The sequence below is a fragment of the Globicephala melas genome, chromosome 18 (assembly GCF_963455315.2).
Source record: "Globicephala melas chromosome 18, mGloMel1.2, whole genome shotgun sequence".
In the NCBI taxonomy this organism is placed as follows: Eukaryota; Metazoa; Chordata; class Mammalia; order Artiodactyla; family Delphinidae; genus Globicephala; species Globicephala melas.
Window position 1 is genome coordinate 10,201,813 of NC_083331.1, and position 17,909 is coordinate 10,219,721.

General features: G+C 35.7%; 1 protein-coding gene across 2 annotated transcripts in view; it reads left to right on the plus strand.

The window, feature by feature from the left end:
• Positions 1-8,777, plus strand: part of RFC3 (replication factor C subunit 3) — a 559,111-nt gene extending 550,334 nt beyond the window's left edge. For both annotated transcript variants that reach the window (XM_060287864.1, XM_060287865.1), the window contains 2 exons: positions 7,938-8,003; positions 8,751-8,777. The gene's annotated coding sequence lies outside the window, so the exon portion shown is untranslated. The remainder of the gene's footprint in view (positions 1-7,937; positions 8,004-8,750) is intronic.
• The last annotated feature ends 9,132 nt before the right edge of the window (positions 8,778-17,909 follow it).

Consider the following 17,909-nt stretch of genomic DNA (forward strand, 5'->3'; position numbering starts at 1 on the left):
TAGCTAAGAGTTTGTAAATTTTGTTTATCTTTTCAGAAAACAACTCTTTTAATTTTCTATTCTCTATTTTATTTATTTCTCCTTTAATCTTCATAATTTTATTCCTTCTACTAACTTTGGCCTTAGTTTTTTCTTCTTTTTCTAGTTCTTTGTGGTGTACAGTGAGGTTGTTTACTTGAAAACTGTTTTCTTTTTTAATATAGGCATTTTCACTTTTTCCCTCTTAGTAGTGTCTTTGCTGCATCCCATGAGTTTTGGTATATTCTGTTGTCAGCTTCATTTGTATTGAGATATTTTAAAATTTCCCTTCTCATTTCTTTGATCTATTGGTTGTTCAAGAGTATGTTGTTTAATTTCTACATATTTGTGAATTTTCCAGTTTTTCATTTCTTAGTCGTTTTTAGTTGCCCTCCATGGTGCCCAGAAAGTAATTCTTGGTATGATTTCAGTCTTCTTAAATTTGTTGAGATTTATTTTGTGGTCCAGCCTAGAGAATGTTCAATGTGCACTTGATATGAATGTGTATTCTGTTACTGTTGGGTAGAATGTTCTGCATATATAGAATGTCTGTTAGTCCCATTTGGTCTATAGTGTTGTTCAACTCCGCTGTTTCTTTTTGATTTTCTGTCTAGATATTATATCCACATATGAAAGTGAGACATTGAAGCCTCCAATTATTATTAAATTGCTGTCTTTTCCCATTGAGATCTGTCAGTGTTCGCTTTATATATTTGGGTACTCTGACGTTGGGTGCATGTATATCTGTAATTGTTACCATTTGCATGGAATATCTTTTTCCATCCCTTTATTTTCAGCCAGTGTGTGTCCTTAAACCTAAAGTGAGTTTTTCTTTTATAGACAGCATATAGTTGGATCTATTTTTTGAAAATTGATTTAGCCACTACATCTTTTGATTGGGAAGTTTAATCTATTTATGCTTAGTGTAATTATTGATAGTTAAGGACTTACTATTGCCATTTTGTTGTTTTATGCTTGTAGTTTGTCCCTCTTTTCCTCTTTTGCTGTCTTTTTTTGTGTGATTTTTTTTTGTAGTAATATGCTTTGCTTCTTTCTTTTTTCTTCTGTGTATCTTTCATAGGTATTTACTTTTTTACCATGAGATAACATAAACTTATTATGTTACCATGAGGTAGCATAAAAGTTACATAAAGCTTCTTATAGTTAAAGTATCTATTTTAAGCTAACACATTAATTCAAATCACATACCAAAATGCTACACTTTTACCCCTTCAACACTTTGTTATTGATGTCACAATTCACTTATTTTTATATTGTGTATCCATTAACAAATGTTTATAGTTACAGTTATTTTTAATATTTTTGTCTCTTAACTTTTATACTAGAATTAAAAGTGATTTACACACCACCATTACAGTGTTACAGTATTCTGTATAGTCAGCCCTCTGTATCTATGGGTTCCTCATTCATGGATTCAACTAAATGAATAGCTGAAAAAAAAATTCCAGAAAATTCCAAAAACCAAAACTTGAATTTGCCACATGCCAGCAACTATTTACATAGCATTTACGTTGTATTAAGTATTATAAATAATCTAGAGATAATTTAAAATAGGCAGGAGGATATGCATAGGTCATATGAAAATAGTACAGTGTTTTTATAAGGGACTTGAGCATCTGCAAATTTTGGTATCTGCAGGGGGTCCTGGAACCAATCCCCTCTGGATACCAAGGGATGACTGTATTTGTCTACATATTTACCTTTTCCAGTGAATTTTATACTTCCATATGCTTTCATGTTGCTGTGTTAGCTTCCTTTTATTTCAGCTGAAGAACTTCCTTTAGCCTTTCTTATAAAGCAGGTCTAGAGATGATAAACTCCCTCAATTTGTTTTTTTTTTTTTTTGTCATGGAAAGTCTTTACCTCTCCACCGTTTTTGAAGAAAGGTTTATTACGATTCTTGGTTGATAGTTTTTTCTTTCAGTACTTTTAATATATTATTGTATACCCTACTGGCCTGCAAGGTTTCTACTGAGAAATCAGCTGATAGTATTCTGGAAACTCCTTGTACGTGATGAGTCACTTTTATATTGCTGCTTTCAAAATCCATCCTTTGTCTTTGACTTTTGACAATTTGATTATAATGTGTCTCCATAGACCTTATTTGGAGTTCTTTGGTTTCATAAATCTGAATGTCTGTGTCCCTTCCCAAATTTATGAAGTTTTCAGCCATTATTTTTTAAGTAAGTTTTCTGACCTCTTTATCTGTCTCTTCTCTTTCTAGGACTTCCATAACACATATATTAATTTATGTGATGGTGTCCCATAAGTCCCTTAGGCTTTCTTCATTCTTTTTCATCCTCTTTTTTTTGTACCTCTGACAGTATAATGCCAAATGACCAGCCTTTAGTTTGATAACTTTCCTCTGCTTTATTATCTCTGCTGTTGAATCCTTCTAGTGAATTTTTCAATTCATTTATTGTGTTCTACAACTCCAAAATTTCTGTTTGCTTCTTTATTATAGTTTCTATCTCTTTTCTGAGAGCCTCATTTTGTTCATGTGCCATTTTCCTGATTTTATTTAGCTGTCTTTCTGTGTCTTTTGTAACTTATTTAAGACAATTATTTTTAATTCTTTGTCAGGCAATTCATAAATCTTCATTTCTTTAGAGTTGGTTACTGGAGATTTATTTTGTTCCATGTTCCCATGTTCCTTGTAGCTTTGAATTACTGTCTGTGTATTTGAAGAAACGGCCACTTCTCCGAATCTCTACAAACTGATTTTAACTGGGCAAGACCTCACCAATCAGCCTGGCTAGGGATTCCCAGAGCATCTCAATCCTTTTCTACGACTATATCTTCTCTGGACTTTTGCATGTAGATTCCTAATTAGAGGGTATTTACCAGTTTCTCATTTCTCAGGATCCCATAACCTCTTGCTCTCTCTGTTGTCTGACTGCTGTACTATGGGCTGGGACATTGGAGGCATGTGCCATTCCTTCCTTTCTTTCTGGTGGAGAAGCCTTGAGTTCTGCACTTTCTGGCAATCTCTCTGAACTGTGCTGAGTGCAGCAGATAACCCACCTCTTTTCATTTGTTGTTAGCTACCCCCACCAAACTGTGAGAGTTCTGTTAGTACTCCAGGTGTGATGAGACAAAAACTGACACCTTGGGCAGCACAGTGAAAGGCCAGGAACATTTGAGGCATGCTCCCCTCTCTCTTGTCCCTGAGGGAGAATTTACGTGCCCAGGCAAACTCCCTCAATACTGAGCTGGATTGTAGAAGAACTGATGCAGACAAAGTGAAAGTTTTCTTCTTACCCATTCTGATGCAGCTGGTTTCTGTATTGTGAACATCTGAAGTACTGTGACTTCTTAACTGGATTCTGGACTTTTCATAAAGGCACTTTGTCCCTATACCCTCGTTAAATCAGTGTTTCTGTGGGAGAAAGATGGCTGGGATTTCCTCTTCTACTATCTGTTGACGTCACTCCCAGGATTGAGAATCTTAGTCAAATAGAGGATGGTTACTAATCCCAACTCTCAAGGAGCATCCTGAGTGAGTGGGGAAATTAACCTCTAGATAAGAGTGGAGGGCATGTTACTTCAACTCCTCTGCCTAAGCTCTAATCATGTTCCAAGTTGCTAAACAAAGAAATTGGAAATGATAAGGAAGTTGAGATGTCAGGCTTTGTTTTATGAAGTTAAATAAAAGAGATGTAAAGACAAGTATGGGTGGAGAACCTTCCCATATCGCATTGGGATAAACAAATTTAACTGTTAGGCAATGAAATTAGATAGGCCTCTGCTATTATAAGTGATGGAAGAAGCACCTGCCATATAAAGGAAAAACAGAGAAGCAAGGTATTTGGCACTAGTGGAGAAAATTTAATGGCCACTGTGGGGAAACCCAGCAAGTGGAGGTCTTTGGGTCTGCTGTCAGATATCACTGGGCTGTGGCTGCACAATTCATCTTCCCAGTTTTGTTGTCTTGAGAAGACCTACATTTTGGAAGACTCTGCTGGGTACTTTGATCTTGACTGCCCTTCTCACACTGTCTCCAGCACTGGTGTAGCCTAGGATCTAAGACCGCAGTGCGTGCCTACATGTGAGCTCCTTTGGAGATGCAGAGCCAGCAATACATTCATTCAGTGACAGAGCTGTCCAAAATTGGAGTTTCTCACCTACAGAACTCTGACTAATAAACACATTTCGCATACTGCTTCAGGCAAACTTCTGTCATATATTCATGGTCACAGCGACATGTCCAGCCAAGGCACTACTCCAAACCTGTCCACACTAGTTACCAAAGGCTGTCAAATGAGAAGACAACAATCGATGGCTTTACAAGTTTCTGCTGAAAACCTGTCCATAATAATCTTTATTCTATGAACCCTAGAGCACAAATAAAACCTATCAGATATAATTTGACCTTTAATCATATTCTATCTAGCCACAACACCTGGCTTTGGAGTGAGACAGAACTGGATTTGAATTTTATTTGTATCAATTTGTGTGTGACTTTGAATGAGTTTCTCAAACTTTATATCTCCTCTGGTCAACATTTTAAGGAAAGGTACACATTTAGTGAAATACTGTATATTAAGAATTTAGCTGAATGTCTGACATATGGTAGGAACTTACACATTATTAACTGTCATTATTATTATTTGTTATGCTTTCTCCCATCTAGATTCTAAATGCTTAGAGGTCAGGGTCATGTCAAACACTTTTAATGACCATCACGGCACCAGGAACAGCACTACTGTGCTGCCAAGTGTGAACATGAAATCAAGTACTTCTGTGTTTTCAAGGATATTTTTAAAGTCGATACCCAACCTGGAAGTGGGAACATTGATCCCAAGGCCAATCCTTCATTTCTGCTTTCCATTAATTGCCTCCTGCTTCCCCAGAGACTTTGATCCATCAGTGTTAGACCCTCTCAACTACTGACACTCGTTCTCTGCAAGCTCCTCCCCTTCAGTCTAGAATGGGCTCATCTCGCCTCAACATCAAAAACATCATCTCATAGTCCTTTCTCCCATGGCACCATTCCATTTTCTTTTCTTTCTTTCTTTTTAACATCTTTCTTGGGGTATAATTGCTTTACAATGGTGTGTTAGTTTCTGCTTTATAACAAAGTGAATCAGTTATACATACATATGTTCCCATATCTCTTCCCTCTTGCATCTCCCTCCCTCCCACCCTCCCTATCCCACCCCTCCAGGCAGTCACAAAGCACCGAGCTGATCTCCCTGTGCTATGAGGCTGCTTCCCACTAGCTATCTACCTTACGTTTGGTAGTGTATATATGTCCATGCCTCTCTCTCGCTTTGTCACAGCTTACCCTTCCCCCTCCCCGTATCCTCAAGTTCATTCTCTAGTAGGTCTGTGTCTTTATTCCTGTCTTACCCCTAGGTTCTTCATGACATTTTTCTTCTCAAATTCCATATATATGTGTTAGCATACGGTATTTGTCTTTCTCTTTCTGACTTACTTCACTCTGTATGACAGACTCTAGGTCTATCCACCTCATTACAAATAGCTCAATTTCGTTTCTTTTTATGGCTGAGTAATATTCCATTGTATATATGTGCCACATCTTCTTTATCCATTCATCCGATGATGGGCACTTAGGTTGTTTCCATCTCCGGGCTATTGTAAATAGAGCTGCAATGAACATTTTGGTACATGACTCTTTTTGAATTATGGTTTTCTCAGGGTATATGCCCAGTAGTGGGATTGCTGGGTCATATGGTAGTTCTATTTTTAGTTTTTTAAGGACCCTCCATACTGTTCTCTATAGTGGCTGTACCAATTCACATTCCCACCAGCAGTGCAAGAGTGTTCGCTTTTCTCCACACCCTCTCCAGCATTTATTGTTTCTAGATTTTTTGATGATGGCCATTCTGACTGGTGTGAGATGATATCTCATTGTAGTTTTGATTTGCATTTCTCTAATGATTAATGAAGTTGAGCATTCTTTCATGTGTTTGTTGGCAATCTGTGTATCTTCTTTGGAGAAATGTCTATTTAGGTCTTCTGCCCGTTTTTGGATTGGGTTGTTTGTTTTTTTTGTTATTGAGCTGCATGAGCTGCTTGTAAATTTTGGAAATTAATCCTTTGTCAGTTGCTTCATTTGCAAATATTTTCTCCCATTCTGAGGATTGTCTTTTGGTCTTGTTTATGGTTTCCTTCGCTGTGCAAAAGCTTTTAAGTTTCATTAGGTCCCATTTGTTTATTCTTGTTTTTATTTCCATTTCTCTAGGAGGTGGGTCAAAAAGGATCTTGCGGTGATTTATGTCATAGAGTGTCTGCCTATGTTTTCCTCTAAGAGTTTGATAGTTTCTGGCCTTACATTTAGGTCTTTAATCCATTTTGAGCTTATTTTTGTGTATGGTGTTAGGGAGTGATCATTTTCCTCTTTACTTGTGTTCTCAGATATGATGGAAGATTGTTCCTCAGGTATTGCCATTATATTTGCACCATTCAATCAATTTTTAATTCTGTTACATAGAAGCTACCCACCCCCATATTGAAAATACTTGTTCATCTCTCACTAGTAACCTCTGACTTATCCAATTCTAAGTCCTCTCTCCAGTCCTCCTTCTCTGTGAACTCTGAATATATGATATTGTTGACTTTTATTTCCATCTTATCGTTTTCATCTTGTTTTGTTTCTATGCCACAGTATACTTTCTATCCTTCTTGAATCTCATGGAATATTTCTTCCTGGGTCACATACCAAATAAATGGTAAATGACTCTTTCCTCAGACAACTTCTGTTTTCTCTCAACATTTCTCTAATTTTACAGTTCACTTTACATCAATGCAGATAATTCTAAAATCAGTGATGCACTCCTTACTTGTGGTTGTGATTGCAGTTATCAATATTCTGGCATATTGTGCTAACTTTGGTACCGAAATATTGATATTTTTGTTGTTTTTATGCCATTATTTTGGTATTTTTAAAATCTGAGTTATTTATGCATTAAAATGTGCTCATAGAGCTATATGCTGCATTAAATTTTGAAACAAAGAGGAACTGATTTTAAAAGCATCATGACATCAGTGATCATGCTTAAAACCTATTTACGTTATTTCATTATTTAAATTCCAATTTCTCAGGTTATTTGTGAAGTTTGACATCTTTTCTTATGTATATCAGTCACTTCAGTTTTGCCCATAATCAGGACTGAGCCCCAGTCTATGTCCAGAGGTCCCTCATGAAGTTGTCTTAAAATGGGGGATAAAGAGTGGGGGTGGGTAGATATGAAGTTATACCAAAGTAGAAGGTAGAGGAAAAAATAGGGAGGAAAAAAAAGGAGGCCCAGTCCTTCACTTGGATTCTGATTGTGTCTCTGTCCCCAGGACAAGTATCTCTCCAATCCATAAAACTGTGGCCACTTGAGACATTAAAGACATTAATTTCACAGTTGTATCTTAACGATGCCTCAAAAAGAAGAGTAAATGCAATGCCCCCTCTGTTCCCATCCTCAAGTTCTGGGCCCAGGGCAGCTACTTCTGTTGTCCTATGAGGACATGTCTGCAGCTCCATACTCCTTTTCTTTTTCCTCCGTAGTAATATCTATTCTTGCAGTGCATCACTTCTCCTCCCTTATATTCATTTATTTTAATCAGGATGTTCTTTCCCAATCAAGCTACCTACTGAGATTCAAACTAGAAGGAACAAGATCTTAGCCTTGGGCCTCGTCCCTAGACCTCTTTCTGCACCATCAGAGAACAAGTGTTGAAGACATCTCCCCGACTAGAACACAAGTTTCATGATCTTACTGTAGACATATTGCATTATCCACTGTTGAAGTGTGTGAAATCCCTGTCAGTTTCAGCTGTTCTCACATGGCTCCCTGAACTTTGCAGTAAGGACCTGTTACTTATCTTGGTGTTCTCAAGTCCATCGGGTGCTCTATTGATATCTTTTGTTTTCTTCTGTGCAGATGCTGGTATCAAACAAGTATGTAGCTGTCAGTGGTTGGTCCCCACCTGCTCATCTTCTGGGGTTCGTAAGTACACTTTGTCACCTTGATTTTTGTAGATATTGGCTATAGATTTTGGGTTTTGTTATTCTGGTTCTCTATTTTTAGGGGAGATTTGAAGAGATTAAAAAACCATGCTATTGCTGCCATCTTTTCTAATATTCAGAATTACATTTTGAATTTTAAACCATGTAAACATAAAATAAAATTTATGTTAAACTACTTATAAACAAGATAAAGGAGTCGTCCACCCTTGAATACATACACTTTCTATCCTATTATTTTATTTTCTTCATAGACTATCAGTGCCTAAAATTATGATTTTTCTTTTTTCATCTTTCCCTTTCCTATGATATTAATTTCATGATTATAGGAGACTTTTCTCAGAAGACATTTACTTAATTACACATGGAATATAGTAACTTTTCAGTGGGTAAACTAACAGACATTACATCATCCAAGTAACCAAGTATTAGGACAACAGATATATAGATCCCAATATTATGCATCAAGGATACTATATCATTTCTGTATTATTCTTACCAAAACATCCTGAATCTAATTATTAGGAAACATCAAACAAATCCAAATAAAGGGATATTCTATAAACTAAGTGGCTAAAAGTCTTTAAAAATATAAATGTTATGAAAGATAAAGAAACCATCCTAGATTAAAGAAAACTAAAAAAAAACTGGATTAAAAAATGCAATGTGATTATGAAATAGACCACCAAAAAAAAAGGATGTATTTTTCTTTTGCTATAATGGACATCAGTGAGACAACTGGAGAAATCTGAATAAGGTGAGTGGATTATATACTTACGCTTTATCAATTGTAATGATTTGATTTTGATAATTTTTCTGTGGGTGTTTAAGAAAGTGTCCATAATATTAGGAAATGCACACTGAAGTATTTAAAAATAAATGGTTATTATGACTGTAAATTACAGTTGCCTCTTGTTATTCACGGTAGTTATCTACTATGAAGTTTTCATAAACACTGTATTGGTAAATACTTAGCATTGCTCCTAGAGCAATTAGTGGGTTAGGTTCCTGCAAGCCTCCAATCACAATATTTTCATCAACTAATCAGTACATAATCTTGTTTTATGTCAGTTTCTGTTTAAAGATACTTTGTTTAATATACACTGTATACACTATATATGTTATATATGCTATATTTAATGTAGTATATATGGTATGCTATATGTAATATTTGCAGTATACTATACATAATATGTATTATATAATATATTAAATATATAATAATGTCTACATATTTTTATTGATTTATTAACATTTAATAATGCCAATAGCAGTATACCTCATGCCTAAATAACTTTCATCTAGCACAAGTATTTTCTCCGTAAAACATAATGATAAATGCATTATCATTCTACCTCTCTATATGTATATATGTTAATATACATTACTTATATATGTATATTTATATATATTCAAATAAATATTTACATAAAGTAAGTTTTATGTAAATATTTATATAAAATATATATTATATTTATATATATATAAAGAGAGAATGATGATGCATATGTGCTAAATATTAACATTTTATTAATCTGGCTGAAAAGTATACATGTGAATTCTTTGTACTAACTTTCCAACTTTCCTGTAATTCTGAAATTATTTGAAAATAAGCTTTTTTTTAAATAGGAATTTTTTCCACTTGCTTGTCAATATAACCCAAGTAGCTAGAGCAGGGCTTGACATGTACTCTATTTAAATACTTCTTTAAAGACTAAAAGATTAAGATCCAGCTAATGATCAAGTCTAGAGGGTCAGGATTAGGAATACCCTCCATAAAAATGGTGGTAGAGTGCATGGGAATCAGTGATCTCTGTACATGAGGACAAGTATAAAGAAAGGCTGATTTAGCATTGTTGTTTCCATCATTGATTTAGAAACATGTTTATTTTTACTCTCCATCCTCTCATCTTCTCCTGCAGTAATAAATTGTGATTAGTATGCTTGCAGATTAATTTTAGTAATAGTTATGTACATCAATTAATGTTATTGACCTGCACTTCCTTGAAATTACAACTTTTTCAACTATTTATTAAATGTTGAGGCATTCAAATGACCTTTGCTTGATCTCAGATACAACTTGTGATAGCTCCAGGTTGGAGATGAACTTGGCCCAGGATTTTACTTATTCAATGCATGTCATTTAGTATTCTGCCTATCTAAGCATCTTATTTTAGAATCAACCATATGGAATTTTGATGCCAAGGCCTATCTTAATTCTAAGCTATCTGATAGCATGGTAATTACTACAAAGCCATCAAGTACTAACACACAATTTGCATCTCCTTAGGGAGTAATTTTCCTACAGGACAAATAGCAGTTGTCAAAGGACTAAGAATAATTTTGTTTAGAAGCACAGATTTAGAAGCCACTAAACAAGTATGAACATGCACCGGAGATGTGACTTTCACTCTTTAGTATGAGACTTTAAATCATTAAGCTTTAAATGTTTGTAATGAAAAAAAAATAGCATTTCACCTCTTCTGATGAGTAGTAGGAAATTAGGCCTCTGTGGTTCTTCTTGACCCATTAATGGGAATGTATTTTAAGAACTCTTATTTGTTCTCACCAACTTGGTTATAAAAGCACTCAAGACTAGAAAAGGAACACTTTTTTCCTTGAATTAAGTCATTTCATTTTGAACCAGTTCGGTAAACATGAATCAATCACTTTTTTGTGTGTGCAAGACTCTATGCGTGCAGCCTTAAAAATATTCTTCTTGCCTTCAGAATATTTTGAATTTTTTGCCGCTCCTAGTGCAGCATGACTCTGAAACACCTATGTGTGCCCCTTCAAACTGATGATATTTACTCAACTGCCTGGTTGCTCTTTCTCAAATGAGATGCTTTATATTAAAAAGCATACAAATTTATTGCTTGAAAATCACAATTTATTCCAACCAAACACCAACATTGTTGTTCTGTTTGACTCTGTAGAAATAATTTTTGATGTAATAAACATTATGAGTTTGTCCATTAATAAATTGCCCCACTAGAAAGAGCATAAAAGTTTTATCTCATCAGAGACTGTTACGTTGCTGAAGCTGCACTCTCATTATAATTTCCTACCCTAGAACTGCCTTCAAAAATAAAATAAATTAGTATTTAAATTATGCATGGGCATATAATGTTTTGGTGTTTCAATTTTAGAGAGACATAATGTTATCAGATTATTAAATAAAATTTTTAAAGTTAGTCTGGATACCTCCTAGACATTTAGTTTTTCAATTGGCCACTTTTCTTTTCTTTTTTGGCTTAGAACGTTCATTAAAACACCCTCAAGCTGAGAGGTTTTTGCTTCCCTTGGTGACTTTTCCTGGAATTCATGTGCTTTGACAGACACGGGCTATACTGCAGTAGTTACAGAAGTAAAGCTGAATTAGATATATTCATATTCCCCCCAAATTTTCAATACCTAAACACTATCTGAGCTTACATGATGGCTGTCAACAAGATTGTTACCTAAGACAAAGAATTGCCTTACCATTAGATCTGATATGGTGTAGTTAACTGATATTTAGCTGACTCATCTTTTTTAGCATCAGGCTCTATCTAATGAAGTAAGAGTACCATATTTTGTATCTCCAAGACTAGTAATAAATGATCATATGGAATAAGGGTTTGTCAACACAGTATCAAATAGAGATGTACTAGTTATTCAGATAAATGAATAAGTAATTTAAATATCAAGAATCTGCATGGGAGCAGTAATTTGCCAAAATAAACGACCATAATCATTTATCTCATTAACCCATTGTTAAGTAATATTTGTAATAAGATTAACACTGGACTTTAAATTAACCAAACCTTCTTAGCAAGGTGGCAAGTTTATCTAGTTTCATGATTGCTGTGGCTATCGACTGCACCGGAATCTCCATCAACTGTGAAAAATTCTCCAAAAGAACGAATGTGTCTTGACACTATTCATTCATTTACTGTATTGAGATACAGTTAAGACAAAGGCCAACTTTTTTTCCTCACCATCTCTCATCAACTAATCTGTCAATGAGAAGAGAAGTGTTTTTCTTCTCTATGAATTACATTTCTGGAACTTTCTGGTACAGGGAATTGTATGTATCCTTTACTTGATCAACACTTTAATGTTTGATCCCAAATCTTCTCCAGATATTTATTATACAACCTTATAATCATTCTCCCTAAGGCTTGGGTTCTGCTACTAAAATTGCTATTTTCTAAATTATCACTTAACAGTCAGAAAAAAACTGGTACAATTTCAATTATCTGTAAAAACACCTTGAAGAGCAAAACCACATGGGAATGTGCTGATTTGAATATTCATATTTTGGTGTCTGATTTGAAAAATATTTATATATTTTTGTAGGTGGAAAGCATTCTCTCAAAGGTATTATTTTAAGATAATCACAAAATACAAGGATTTTAAAGGAAAATAGAAAGTCAGTTAATTAAGTAGCTCCCATGGAAACCACCAAAGAAAACATTAACAGGGACAGCATAGGGTAGCATAGGTAGGACTGGATATATCAAGTTAAAGCTCTACTCTGTGCCATTGAACGAGTTACATTTTTTCTGCATTCTTAGCTATATAATACATAGTTTGAATTTGCTTAAAATGATCTATTTTGATATACTGTATCATCTAAAGGGATGTGGAAGTTGTTCAAATGTAAAGTTTGTTTTTCCTTTCATAGATATTAAAAGTGGGTATAGAAAAAGTGATGGGATAGAAGGCTGTCTTTTTGACAACGTGGTAGTTATTTTGGTGGGAAGAAAATATGAGGTCAAAGAGTTAGAATCCCGTGACTACTACCCCATTTAATAAACATAAGTCCTCTTTGAATGGACGCCAGGGCAGCCTATCAAATGCTGGCCAGTCTAGGTGTAGAGAAGCACCCATCCCCACAGTGAATTATTTCTGGATGTCTACAAAATATTGACGCTTCTGCAATCCTTTTCTTTGACTTCCAAAGTTGACAAGAAGAACTCATTCACATCATTTCTTAAGCATTAGTAGGACGCTGCAGTAGAGGGTCAGTTATTGTCTTTGCCCAGTGAACATCCAAGATATAACTGCCCAGAAAGCCATTTAATCTGTGGTGTCCTCATTGAATCTTTCTCAATAGCTCTCTTATGGAAAGATTCCCCCCTCCCACTTTCTTCCTTCCTATTTTTCCTTCCTCCCTCCCTCCCTCCCTCCCTCCCTTCCTTCCTTCCTTCCCTCTCTTTCTCTCTTTCTCTCTTTCTCTCTTTCTCTCTCTCTCTCTTTCTTTCTTTCTTTCTTATCGAAAATATGGGAATAAATTATGTTATTGGCTTTGCAACTCTCTATAATAGAAGAAAAAAGGGAGTAGGAAGACTACCAGCTAGTTTCTCTTTTGATTGTGTCCCAGGTGGGCACTGAGGGAGAGGAGGGGCTTACCTGGCTTGTGCAAGCTTACCTGGGTGTGGGTGTAGATCCTTGGTTCTGCACATCCACAGCTGTAAGATGTGACCCTATGTGGAGCAGGCCTGGCTTCAAGGTGAATCCTAGAGGGATACAGAGGAGAGTTTTCTTTCTGCTGAAGTTTTAAAGTCAAATCTCCAGATGGCAAAGGGAAGAAATAAGCAGATGAATAAAAACAATAAATGTTTATGGCTGTGCTAATAAAGCTGGGATGTACATGCTGTTGGGATGTATTTTATGTACCAGGAGGGTGGAGCTAAGATTCCAGGAATTCAAGAACACCAAAAGAACCTCTCTCACTTGCTGACTAATATTTGAAGATAGATCTTTTCATTCTACAATTGGAGCTAAGGCTCCAGTTGTAGAATTGGAGTATCTCACAGATACTACTGGGAGAGAAAACATGTGGCTATTATGAATTATTCATGTCCAGTCCTTTCTTAATGGTGAATTTTGTTAAAAAGAGTGAGATTGCAAGATCATTTTATTTGGGGACAGGGATTCACAAAACAGAAGGAAGACTGGAAAGTGATGTCAGAGAGCTTGGTGGATTGATGGAAATTCTTTTAAAAATTTGGTCTGTACATAAATGTAGATTTTTACAAATCAAACGTATGTGACTTTCCATGCAGTGTAACTAATTATCACTCTAGTGTTTTACTAAGATGTGGTTGAGAGATGATTTATCTGGAGTAACCACCTATTAAAAGAGTAATGACGATGAAATTGTCCTACTAGTTATTGAAATGTACTCTAAAGCTACCAATTAAAAATTGTTACTGTGGCACTTATTCCAGAATAGACAGAGAAGTGGAAGTAAAGAGTAGTTTAGAAACAGACCTTAGTATATATAAAAGTGTACTACACGAGAAATGAGATATTAAATATCCAAAGGGAAATGATTAGCTTATATGTAGTCCTGAGACAGTTAATATATGAGAAATAATTTGAGGAAAACTCTTGTTACAAACATGGGCGAAACATAACAAACATCCTCTCAAATGCATAGTAGAGCTCCCAAGTAGGTGAGGGAAATCTTCAAAGGTTCAAAATAAAAGCAAAGCTGACAAATGGAGAAGTAGACGGGATTGATTGCAGATCCTCTGCCCGAAATTTTCCTTTCTTTTCATCAGACTACTGCTGCTCAACATTGAAACCTCAGTTTTAAGGAAACATCCCCTCTCTACTCTGTGTTCACCTGTATCTTAGTATTTAAAGTTTTATTGAAAAGATCTTTTTATACATATTTGTCAGCTACTAGAGAGTAAGATCCTGAAGGATCTTACTTTTTAAAAATCCTTACATTGCTAGAAGTTCACAGAAGATATGAATAGAGTAGGTGCTCAAGAAAAGTTCGCCAAAGTAAGGATAAGTTTTGAAATACAAATAGAAATCTTAGGGCAGGTAAATGTTTCCATATGATGTAAACTTCAGTCTGACACTATCACCCCCTCTATATGGGTGGTGTTCTAGCCACTTTTTTTGCCTCTTTATTTTTTCACTTATTTATTTTTTTCAGCTTTATTGGTATATAATTGAACACAACACTGTATATGTTCAAGGTGTACAGTATAATGATTTGACTTATATGTATTATGAAATGATTATCACAATGAGTTTAGTTAACATTCATCATCTTATATAGATACAATTTTTTTTCCTTGTAATGGAAACTCTTAGGACCTATTCTCTTAACAACTTTCAAATATACCATAAGCAGTGTTGACTATAGTCACCATATTGTGCATTATGGTACTTATTTATCTTACAACTGGACGTTTTTACCTTTTGACCACTTTCATCCAATTCTCTCTTCCTTTCCTCCCATCCCCTGCCTCTAGTAACCACAAGTGATTTCTTTTTCTATGAGTTTTAACCACTTCTTTTTTTATGTGGCTTTATATCTCCCAAAAGTCTTTCTTTGATGGGTCCAGTCTCCTTCCCTTAACTTCTACCACAAGTCCCAGTCCTGCCTTCTGGAACCATGGCATACGGTCTGTCTTCTCCCATGTCACTGTTTCAGTTAGGACAAGCCGGTCTCCTCTTAGCCCCCTCATCGGTGCTCAAAGTACTTCACTTGTCCATTTCTTGTTGACATTCTTTCTCAACTTTCCACACCCAGGTCACCATCTGTATTGGTCAGCGTTGTGTAGGCTGCCAGTAACAGAAAACGTGACAAAAGTGGCCCATGCAAAATACCTGCTTACTTTTTTTGTCACATGAAAAACTCAGAGGTAGGCAGCCGCCACAGTGCCGTCAGAGACTCAGGCTCCTCTAGTCATCCTTAGCATGTGTGTTTTGTCCTCATTCTTGATGCTGTCACATGGTTACTCCATAGCTGCTCCACCTTCAGCAGAGAGTCTCTATTCCAAACCAGAAGAGAAGGGGGCAAAAAGTAAAAGGAACGTGAGTGTGGAATATGTGCTCTTAACAGGCCCTTCTTGGGAGGATCATAGTTTCGCAAAAGTCTTCTGACTGACCCTAACTATATCACATAGTTGCAAGTGATGCTGGGAAGCATAACAATTCAGCTGGACACATTTTCTCCTTGAAAAATATTATAAGGGAAAAGGAAGAACAAATATTGATATTGATAGGCAACTAGTAGTGTATGTCAACGAACAGAACTTTGTTAATGACTTTCTTAAAAGAAAGGTTCCTATACCAGACAATATATCCTAGAATGTTGAGCCCAGCAGAGTATTGAATGACCATAACCTCTCTCTATATGTGTATATAAATTATTAAGCTAGCTGGAGACTGGCCCTATTTTTTTTATGTGCTACACCACTATTAGGTATTTACAGCTGGCCTTCTGTATCTTCTGATACGAAGGGCTGACTGTGGGACTTGAGCATCTGTAGATTTTGGAATACACAACAGATCCTGGAACCAGTTGCCCATAGATACCAAGGGACGACTGTATATCATTCTTACAATGAACTAAAAAATACAGTTATTTCTCTCATTCTGCTATTCAGCTAGGTCACCACTAAAACTTTGCAGTTGCTATTCTAAAATCCAGTGAAAAAGCTTACATTTACTCCAGTGGATTTCATCATGCATGTCCTGGTACATCATTTCAGTATGCTGAAATCTTTTTGAAACTTTATTTTATCATCCTTTGCACTCACTAACTTTCTGAAATTTGCATCATGTGCAATCTAATGAGTGTTTTTATGCAATTTTGTAAGGGATACGTGTAAACCCATAATTAGATTGAGATGGGATAAATATATTAGTGAAGATATGTATAGGGTATAAGAGAAACTTGGGAGAGCATACAACTGGATCAATTTGTCTAGATTCTGGAAGGTTAAGAAACCAGATGATACTGATGTTGAGTATTAAACATGAGATGAACTTTCCCTGAAAGACCATGTTGAAATGAATATTCCTAAAAGAAGAGACAGAATAAGAAAAGGCCCAGACGTGTGACAGACTGAGAATTACAAATGCCGTGATCTGGCATATCAGAGGCATGGAAAGGGGAGTAGAAGATGAGGCAAGAAAGTAAGGAAAGTTCATCTGGGAATTTTGAATTTGACTTCTGATTGATAGTCGTGAGACAGGCATTAAACTGGATACTCATTTTGGAAAGATTTTTTTCCATACCTGTTTCTTAAATTTATAATTGCATATTTACTCCAACAATAGTTCAGTAGAAAATAGATACGACTACATAATTCAAACCCTTCCTTCTTCTGGACCATGTGATCCTATTCCTTTCAGATGTGATGACCATATGTCCCACTTTCTAAGACTGAATTTCAAATCATCTATCTTGTGGCTGCTCAGAGTATTCTCGGACTTGTCAGTCCATGTGTCCTGATTTTTGTTCCAGAAAATGTAGCCGCTAGGCCTCTGATCACATCCTTCTCGTCTTATGGGAGATGCTCTGATGGTTCTTTAGCTCTTTCCTATCAAGGGAGATATCAGATTTGCAATGAGAATTAGGGAGCCAAAGAACACTGTGCTTGCCATTCTATTCAATGACAATGAGAAATTCCAGTAATGAAAGGGGGAAGCAATAGCACAGTCTGTAAGCTTGTATTTTTAGCCTGTGTACAAGAAGCTCACAACCTTAATTTTCACAGCAACATAAATATTATGACTATAATTAACCATGAATATTTGATGAAGTTGGAGAGCATTATCTACACTTGCTTAATATCGTTGGATGGCATCCTAAATTCTGGATGCTTTTTAAGTATGGAAATGTTCTCTGTGTGCTGTCAAATTTCTAAACAAAAGTCTGGTGGAAAATTACACCTTCGCCAGAAAAATAACCCAAGTAAATAGGTAATAATGGGCATGTATTTTGCACATTAGCTCAATACACAACATTAAAGTGTCCCAGGACATTAAAGACTGAGTTTTTGTAAAGAGAATTAAAATAAGCATAATAGCCATGCTTAACTGAGAGATGGATGCATTGTAGAGAAGTATTTTTTTCACATGTGAAAAG